This window comes from Anarrhichthys ocellatus, unplaced genomic scaffold (genome assembly GCF_004355925.1).
Source record: "Anarrhichthys ocellatus isolate YVR2014 unplaced genomic scaffold, GSC_Weel_1.0 scaffold1, whole genome shotgun sequence".
Classification (NCBI taxonomy): Eukaryota; Metazoa; Chordata; class Actinopteri; order Perciformes; family Anarhichadidae; genus Anarrhichthys; species Anarrhichthys ocellatus.
In genome coordinates, this window is record NW_022280031.1 from 15437833 (window position 1) to 15448249 (window position 10417).

A 10417-nucleotide genomic window follows, 5' to 3' on the forward strand; every position below is an offset into this window, starting at 1 on the left:
GTTTGAAAAAAAAATGACAGTTCAAGGTCACCAGAGACGGGAGGCTGCCACATACTGCAGATAATCTACCTTCACCCACGGGTAACTAAGGCAGCGAAATGAGTAATGAGACAATTCTGCACATACAAGCATCCGTTTCAGAGAGCAGAAGTCCCGCTTAAGTCTCCTGGAGAAAGACGATGTAGGTCATAGAGCTTCTTTCCAGACAAAAGAAAAGTCTCTCTCACAATTAAATGTTGAGGTGACACTGTACGTTTCAAAAGGAATATTCAGTAAACCAACTTTGAGACTCATTAGGTGTGAAAGATGAATATTTGGTCAGAGAATCTTCCCACATTTTTACACAACGCCAACGTTTTGCCTCCAAAACTATCTTCAGAAACTGTTTTCACTTTTTGATGAAGGCAGAAAAGAGTGTGGCTTGTTATTAAACCTTTGAACCGAACATTGTTTTTGCCTGGTATTCACTCCCTGTATTTACAGACTTATGGCATACGCATTAATGAATGAGTCGTAGGCACGCCATGTATTCTTATGTTAAGAATAGATGAGGCTAAATGCCATGATCTGGCACCTCATTGACACTGTACATGTTCTACGATAGTAGATACAAAATATATTCAAATATTCAGACGAAGCACAATTGCACATTGTGAAATTAATCTCTTTTTTGCCTGTGGCGTCACATGGTTTTAAACCCAGCAGGTTTCTGTATATGAGTGGATAGCGGAACATATCAGTGTTTCAGGGAGAACTGTGTTGATAGGACATTGCATGACTAAATACTGTTCAAAATGTTTGATAGTGTAAAAAAAACTAAAAACGATTAACTGCTGTGTAGTGTTTCTGAAAACTTCAATTTGGAATGAATTTGTTTTTAGTTTTTCTCCGTTATGCTTTCGGAGATGTAAACAGGAGGTTCAACAGGATTCACTCAAGTGGAAATCTCTGATGCTGAGACATGAAGCCAACGTGGGAGTGCCAAAAACTGCAGTTCCTCGAATGACCCCTTGAGGCCGGCTCCAAAAGTGAGTCAATCTCTATAGAGCCGCATGTAAAAATGCCCAAATTTACAGCAGAAATAAACATGTTTACAGTCTGGTACAAAAATGGTTTGGGCCTCTAGAGCAAATATTCACGGTAAAGACAATTATGGGCGATCAAATTGACATTTGCCCATTATGAGACAATGAGTTTCTTATTTACTGTAGCTAGCAGTAGTGACAGTGTTTTCTACAGGTCTGATGGTGCTGACTGAAACTCCACAAACAAGGATTAAACAGACTCCTGCAGCACAATCCACTGTCACACTGGATATGTTTTTGTATCTGATTGTGGGCAACACACCTATGAACTAATTATCTGCCTACTGCAGGTAAGAAACAATATTAAAGATGTTCTTAAATGTCCTAATACCAACACCCACAGCATAAATTCAGATTCATATGATCCACCCGGCATGCACCATTCAAAGTGATATTACATAATGCTTGTTTTATGTAGACCTATGTGCTCCGCAATTCAATTGGTTTATTAATGTCTTTTTGTGGAAATACACGACATATCATCCAAGCACAACATACATTGTGTTTTTGTTTCTTTAGAATGAGTCATTTATATCTAGATACAAAGCAGGTCATCTTTGTGGAGCCGTCCGCCACGTTACTCCAGTAGCACGGAGCCAACAGATGAAACACTGGCTCTAGATAGGGCCATTTGTGTTTTCACGTTGGCCCTCATAGTTCGCATACACACTTGGCACAGGGGAGAAGTGCACCAACAATTACCCAAATTACGTAACAAAACTGAGGTGAAATAAGTCACGGTTTCACACGGGAGTAGAACAGCCGTCTCCTTGGTGAATGTCCTCTGTTAATGTAGGAAATAACAGGGGCCCATTTTCTACCCTAATGATGAATCATATTGTACCATATAGCTGCATCAATGGCGGTATTAAAATCATCTGGTTAATTGGATATTCCTGAACAGGAATCACTCAAATCTCTGATTCCTTGTGCATGATGTGTGTTCTGGTTTGACTGACATATGATTCTGGCAAGGAGGGGTGAGATTTTTGAGGGAAATTGCATCACTTTGGTTCCTCTGCCGTGCCTTGCCAAGACCTATTCCATGTGTGTTTTCATCACCCAAAGAAAATCTTGGGTTGATAGGAGCTGTTTCACCAAATTGAGGGATTCTTTAAGAAGCCATATGTGGGCATAAACATATGCAAATTAGATTAAAAAAAAAACTTAAAAAGAGGTCACAAGGCTGGCAAGCTCGCTGCACTTCAACACTGCCGTTAACGAGCAATATCAAGCGAGCAGCTGACTGGTCTCCTGCTTGAGCAAAGAGAGTACATGGAAGAATAAACGTTACATGTCTAATCATTATTAGTCCTCAGTTAGAAAAGGAAAACAAGTGGAAAGCGATCAGAAAGATGAAATTCACCTGAAGGTATACAGTGCTTCCCAGTGAGATGTACCGCTTTGACTGAGATGCTGGTGAGTTTTTTTGAGCTCCGGGCTTGGCAGCTTACAATTTCATTGTTGTTACTGCCAGTTCTCTAAAGTTGGAGGTATAACAACATTCACTGGCGAGAATAACACTTTATATTTCATTGGTGCACTTTGAGTCTGTGCTGCAAAGAAAAGCCAACAGATGTGGATAACACCTGACCGTGAACTTGTCAAAAGGTGGAACAAGTAGGGAAAAAGGAAAAACACTGAGAAATAGAAACCAACGTATTGTTGCATTCCCATGCTATATAAAGAACGCTACAGAAGAAAACCTAAATGTATACAATGCCTTTCACACTGTGTGAAACATTGATGTAACTGCAATGTAAAAAATGTGAGCATTCAGAAACTTCTTTTACTGAATGGAGTTGTATCAGTCACGGACTAATTTCAACCAGATTTTACGGTCACTTGAGTCACCGAAGCAGCAAAGCTAGCAGCAGGTAGAATGGACAAATCAGTGAACGAGTTTTACACCCGAGTCAGTAGAAAGAGTCATTCATTTAGGAAACTAGTGCTGTTTGCTATCCACAGAACTCAGTTGAGTTCCTTTGCTTCTAAAGCCACCATGTGTGAATGAGCACACATTTTACGACGTCTTTACCTGAGAATATTTGAGAAGAGTACAAATTGTGGGAATGGGAGCAAGTTTAAGACTTTTCTGTTCAAAGATTTTTGTACTTTTCTCCACTCTAGCTGTGACATTCCGGCCAAAAACACACTAATGTAAACTCTGAGAAGGGTATGTTTACTAAGCTTCAATAAAGGTTGATTATTTTTAAAAGTTGAATGGGATTTGAACGTTGAATTATATCTAAAATGTATGAAAGATGTGTAACATTTTGGCACCGTTTTGATTATTCACTTGTGTTGATTTGACATCTGTGGGTTTGAAATGAATGAGTGTGTGCATGTCTGATCTGTTCTTTCTTTGCGTGGACAGGCATTGTTCAGACCGAAGACGGCGTCTTGGCATCTTAACATAAACATTTGTCAATGTGCTGACAACCTGCATTGGAATCTGTTATTGTTGAGCACTTTTCCATCCTGTTGTTAGGCTTTCCGTAGAATGCTGCCAAGCTGAATAAGATACAGACTTCTGCAACGCCCATTTTAGGGAAAGAGCACTAATTTATTTCCCAATGTATGTTTTTGTATGTGAAGACAGAGACAGAAGTGCACAGCTCGATCGCCTTAGGCTGCAGCCAGACTTAATATTGTTAGTCAGTCCAACGGCTGGGTAATGTGGAAATTAGATTTAAAAAAATAAAAGAAATCTGGAAATCTTTGAATCTGGAAAGCTTGAAAAATGCAATAGAAATACAATAACTATTATTACACTAGTTGGCGACTTGAATCTGCTCTCTTATGTTCAACATACAATTAAGCAATACAACAATTGCCAACAAAATGTCTCAATGAACAATCACTACAGGCTCTGGCTGGGAGTTAACCTAGTGTGTGTGTGTGTGTGTGTGTGTCTGAAGTGTCACTAGAAGCCTGTCAGTAAACTGCTGCTCGTCCAGCAGCCCTTCGCCCATACCGGGATCCAGTCCCAGGTGAGCACAGGGCAGCAGCACATTGTACTCATTGAACAGCACTCTGTAGTCCCGCCATGGGTCCATCTCTGACAGCTGACAGCGGGGCACAAGGCTGCGCCAGGGCTGGCGTGTCCTGCCGCGCACGCTCTGGGCAGCTTCCGTCCTCGCTTCAGCTATGCGGGCTGACCCCCGCACAGCTATGATGGCGTGAAACGGCCTGACATGATCCCGATATGGGTGACGGAACACTTCACGGGACTTTCAGGGCTGCTAATAACAAGCTCACTGTTGCATTGGCTAACACTAGTAGCTACTGCTTGATTTAAAAAAAGGGAAATTGGGCTTTATACTTGTTTTCAGCTTAGATGTTTATGGTGTTCTGTCCTGCTTATTATTAACTAACCCAATATAAAACATCAATCAATGGTACAATAGTTAGCTGTCATGCCAAAGAGAAAGTCGGTACCCTACAATAAAAATGCTTCGTTCTGCACACACTGCAAGAGCACATTTTAGGTCACGCACGGTGGAAATGCCGATATAAAAGATCATATTAAGGCCACCAGATAATGTCACAGTCGTCCATTCAGCCGGCAGCCTGTGCCTGTGCAGACTGACGCAATACCTTGCATTTTGTTTCAAAAGGTATCTGACAATCGATCATCATATGACGCAAATGCAATCGTTGCATTTTGTGTGTAAATATACAGTTTTCAAATAAACAATGTTTTGTTGGATTTTGGGAGACAAAACATAATACTTTGTCTGCTGAGGCTCTTTCCATGGTATTGAAAGGTGCGCTCGGTAAAATGAAAGAAGATAACATTTTTACAATTAACACCCATCTACCGATCATCAGTCATATTGGTGAGAATAGGTGCCTGTTAAGAGCTCAAAGGATGTCTGCTCTACATGTACTCTTAGTTGTATGCAATATACCGTAAAGCAACAAAAAATGTACTAAATCTACTGAAGTAGTATATATTGTTGTGATGTGGAGTCTCTTGAATGCAGCTGTTTTGGTCACATTTCAGAATTCCTCTTATTGGGTTTTGCCTTTAGTAAAAAAATCCAGTATTTAGTGTTGCAATAGCCTGAATGTGGAAACACAATATATTCAGTAACCAATTCTGTGGACCTGTGAATGTATGAATGTGTTTTGTATGACACAATCAGTGGCAGTTAGTGCTTGAGATACCGTTTGGTGCCACTTTCTGTTAAACATTGTTAGCTCTCCGTGAACTATTGCATATTTATTTGTTCTTCGAGTAAACACCTTTTTTATTTCTGGCTGTGAGTCGCGTCCGCTTCCCTGCAAATTGTTACATTATTTATTAAGTGTGTAAGTGGAAAGTGTTGGTCGGATGCACCAGAGAACTATTTTGGTCGAGGCCTGATTAGATATATAATTTCAAAAGCAAGCAGGTATAGAAGATCACATTCACTAAGGCTTGGGAGGCAACATTTTGAGAAATGCATTTATTTACTTTCTCTCTGAGATTTTTAAGGGGAACGATACTACACTTATTTCCATATGCTAAATATGAAGCGACAACCAGCAGACAATTAGCCTACAGCTTAGCTTGAGGAAGTCCCACAGCAACAGCTCACTAATCCACACACTGTTTGCCTGATCCGCACAATAAAAAATAAAAAAAGTGTGAAAACAATTTTGAGGTTTTTACGCGGACTTACGAGATCAGCTATTTTTCTCTTGGCAGAGCGACTTGTGTGTGTGTATGTGTGTGTGTGTGTGTCTTGTTGACACCTTGCGGTTGCCAGGAAACCACCAAAGACTTAAATACCTGCCGCAAAACCAACTTTAATTTTCTTTATTGCATGACTTAAAAAATTCCTTGATGGAGGCAAATGACCTACCAGCCTTTTAAAATAGAAACAACTGGGATATCTGGGACACCACAGTCCCTAGAGCTGGTCACGAGATTATTGCCAGGTTTTTTTATATATACGTATATTTATATACTCATGACCTCTGTTAAAAATATGACCAAGTCAAAGCAGCATAAGGAACCGTTGGGCAAGAAACCTCATCTTCATCATTTTGAAAAAAATAATAACAGGCTGTACCAAAGTGAAAGATAACACTATGCTGTACAAACAGCTTAATTGTGATTAATTATTCACCACCAAGCCAACAATTGCCCACAATAAATGCTGGTACATGTCCAACTTATGCACATTTAATGTAGTTGCATGTACAATACAAGAAGTTAGCTTTAGAAATTCTGGGCATCTCCATAAAAAAAATCTATGTGGCAGAATCACACAATTTCTAACGAGGGAACGTATACATGTATATGCTGATGGCTGCAGTGGGTCATTGGCCATTTTGAAGCTTGTTAATTCACAGGTTTTCGATGCCCCCATAGGCAGGAACACAGTCTCATTATTTTTTTAAATTACTGTATATAAGGCTTACATGTACCAACCACAAATTTGACTCGGGCAAATCTTACTCTTCATATAAATAATGCTTTAACACACCGCACTGAAAAGGCAGCAATAACTACAGAACAAGTGAAAAAAAATAGTTCACGTTTTCGGATTGGCTGGCAAATTGCATAACAAATAGAACGCCTTATCAGAATGTCGTTATTTACAACAACCACTAAGCCACAGTCGCCCAAATATACTACAAGCTACATTTTGGCCATATCACTGTAGACTTGTGTTCAAAGGAGAACAAGAAATGCATGCCTCCACGGTGAACGACGAATCGTTGAAATGAAGTCTTGATGAATTGAAGTGAATGGGGCGCCGTGTTGTTAGTCTGTCTGACTTGTCTCTTTGTTAGTGTTTCAGTAGTGTTGCTTGTCTGCCTGTCTTGTAAAATAAAATGTGATGAACCGATGTCGTTTGACCTTTTTCTTTATTGTGAGTTCCATAGTTTACCATAGCTTCACTCCTCTTGGTAACTTTGATTTTCTGATATGGTTTAGAAAGTTACTTAGTACCCAATTTTATCAGTCGACGTGCACCATAGTTTATTATAGTTACCATGTTCAAAATAAGTGAAACCAGAAATGTCCCCCTATTTTAGATCATAGATAATAATGATGATATATTGACCGCCAAACTGGCAGTGTCCCCGGTTTTCATTTCAGAAATCTGGTCACCAGAAATCAAAAAGTTAAGATTCTGGGGTTATTTTAATCTGATCAAATATTTTTTCTGCACTTTTCCTTCGTAGGGAAGCAGAAGAGACTCACACTCATGTTATTCACATTTCTGTCAAAAGCTGTTCCAACTACAGTCGTGCTTAGCCGCTACTGCAGAGGCAATAAGCTGGGTGTTTTCTGAAACTAAAGCTCCAGGCTAAAATATGTCCAACTCTGATTCAGTAATATTGCTGCTTTCACTGACCTGAACATCAACTTCAGTGACATTTTACGACCACTGAACTAATGAAGTGCTGCAGAGTCATGCCGATCAAACGCCGCATCCTTATTAAGTGCAAAAAAGAGCAAAAAGTAAAAAGGACGGAGCTGGGAGGTTAGAGAGGGAGGTTAGGGAGGCATAAAGATGGAGATAAAATGCGAACAAATTAGACTGTCAGGAAAACATTAGCCATTATACATCTCCAAGCAGCCCTCGACAAACTAATTCACTGCAGGCAGACACTGGAAATAGAGTAAGGGAGATTGTGAAGATGGAATGCAGAGAGAAAACAGTTGGAAAACGAGCTTTTTACTTGGTGTTGTGGGATTTACAAGAGTTTATGCAGAGCTGAGAGAAGGGACAATTGGGGATATTGGGGTTCTGTACTGCCACATTTCACCGTATCTGGGTCAGTGGAGTCCTCTCGCAGTGGCTCGTTTTATCTACTGCCTCTCCCCTGGATTATGCTCTTTCCCCATGCTTGCATATATTAATATTCAGATAAGACATGTTATCGCATTTGGGGCTAATGTTGCCATTTCTACACCCTTTTGCAGGAGAGAAACGGTGGTATCTAAGTGTTATCTGTATTTGCCAAGGAGCGGAGTCTTCTGTCTTAGCTGCTTTTTCTCTTGGAGGCGCTAATAAACAGATCAGGAAACTTAGGTGAAAACAGACAGTTCTGTTTACTGGTGTGAGTGAGTCTTGGAGGAGCGCAGCGGTGGTGAGGAAAGCTAATGCTATTCTCTCCTGCCTCGACAGCCCCTGGATGCCAATTTAGGAGTTAACGAGGGTCTAAAAGAATCCTGCAGACCACCTCATTTTAACATGCAGGGATGTGGTTTCCTGTGTATGTGGCATTTCCCATCAATGAGTGATGAACAAGTATTTTTGGTTAATGTTGCCGAATCACATTTGGTTCGTTCTTTATATTATTTAAGTTGGGTTTTTATGCTGTGTTATTTCTGCTCATGTGTGCTGTAAATGTCTGCAAACTAGATTTTTCTCTGCAGGCAATTACCTTTTAAAATTAATTGAATAGAAGTCTTAGCCATATGTTTATGAAACCGTCTTGTACAGGCGATGAGCACGGAAAAGTGCAACAGTATGAATTGGATGTTTATCTCAATGAGCGGTAAGGAAGAGCAGAGGGCTCTTAGGGGGACATCTAAATAGTGCATGAAGCTAAGAGCCTCTTAGTGATCACACGTGGTCTTTTGCTGCGGATGTTGATACGATGATAATCGGAGATGCACTGCAAGTGATTCTGAGCGCGAGAGAGAGAGAGAGATAAAGATAGAGAAGCATTCATCCAAATAGGAAGGAAGATGAGGGGCATTAATTGGTGTGATTCACCCCGGCGCCGTGCACAATAAGCAGCTGTGTTTCCACATCGGAGTGAGACCGACATCCTCGCCCGGCTGCGACTGTGCGCAGCTGGGTTTTTTCTGTTTTTTGTTTTTTTTCTTCACCTGCGCGATTCTGAAAAGTTGAGCAGGGGGTATGAAGATGTTCCTCGTTGTTCCGTTGCGTGGCCCTGCCAAGCTGGGGCCTTTGTTCCTTGGCAGCATGCCACCACACAAACCTTTGCCAGAGGAACTGTGTCATGGCCCGCTCAGTTTGGTTTGTAGACAGGCAACGTGGGGGAATAATCCATTCCATTTGATAGCTCTCTGGCATGAATTTGAGTGGCTGTCACGGCAACTTAAGAACAGATTTGCTGTCAAAACCGAAATATTATGTATATCACTAACCATCTATTAAGGCCCACCCCCCCCCCCCCCCGCCGCCGTGGGCCTCACAGCTCTCTGTAAGCTGAAAATAGCGATCTATCCGCGATCTATCTCTGCTCGGGTATATGTGGTTTCAGCAAGAAAGTTTGAAAAACAGGAAATTTAATGAGTAACTTGCAAGAATCTAATACATCGCTCTCCTTGTATAGAGCAGCAGAAGGCAGCTTTCTAACATAGTGGCAATTAAATTATCTTGTTTCTAATCAGTCACTGAAAAAAAATTTCTAATTAGAAGTCCGAAATGGGTGTCCTACTGTAGAGGGAGAGAAAAAGAAAAAGACCGATCAGTCATTACACCGACTCTCCAACATTTCCCTGCAGCAAAGCCGACTGATCCGGCTGAAGTTAGCCAAGACTATATTGCACAGCTGGACACAAAGGACAAATCAAACTGATGATTTCTTCTGCCACTGGGTTTTCCAGAGACGTAGAAATGCAGAAACCCTGGCTTGATTGTCGAAAGACGGATGGTCCGGGTCAACGGTCACTGAACAAGTGGATAGTCCCGGTCTCGCGACGCCTCCCCGCAGTAAATTCCACCATTGCTGTCCCGACCGCCCCTCCACGCAGGTAACAACAATCACAGCGACATTAATCTCAGTAACAGTGGGCTACTGCAACGTGCTGGGGACAGCACATTTTTTCAGTTAAGAAACCGCGTGGATCCAACAAGGACCAAAGGCCGAGTTCTACCGCTAAACGGTTTGGACTCAGCAGTAATTACTGAAATAAGAGTGTTCCTTTATGCAATTTATCAGAAGATAACAAACAAATGTTTGACAGAGGACAGCGCTTGGAAAAAAAACTCCACAAGCAACAAACACAGTAGCCTACTGTGTAGTCCACCAAAACGTCAATACAATTATCTGGTGTGTGCAGACCTCTGTACCTTTATGGTTGAGCGAGCGCCTCGCTTCCGTGGTTTTTCCCTCCTAGGCCTTCGGAGGTCCACTGGTATTAATTAAAAATCAGAATGAGCTCCTCAACGCAACTCTGGCACGAGCTCAGATCTCCTCAATTAGCTGCCAAACAACTTGTCTGCCTTGTTGGTTTCGCAATGTTTTCGCGGAACAAAGTCACTCAGGAGGCGTTTGCAACAATATCAACATGTTCTCATTGTTCGCTCTTCTCGCGAGGCAGCATGTTTGTTACTTTTTACTCCTGT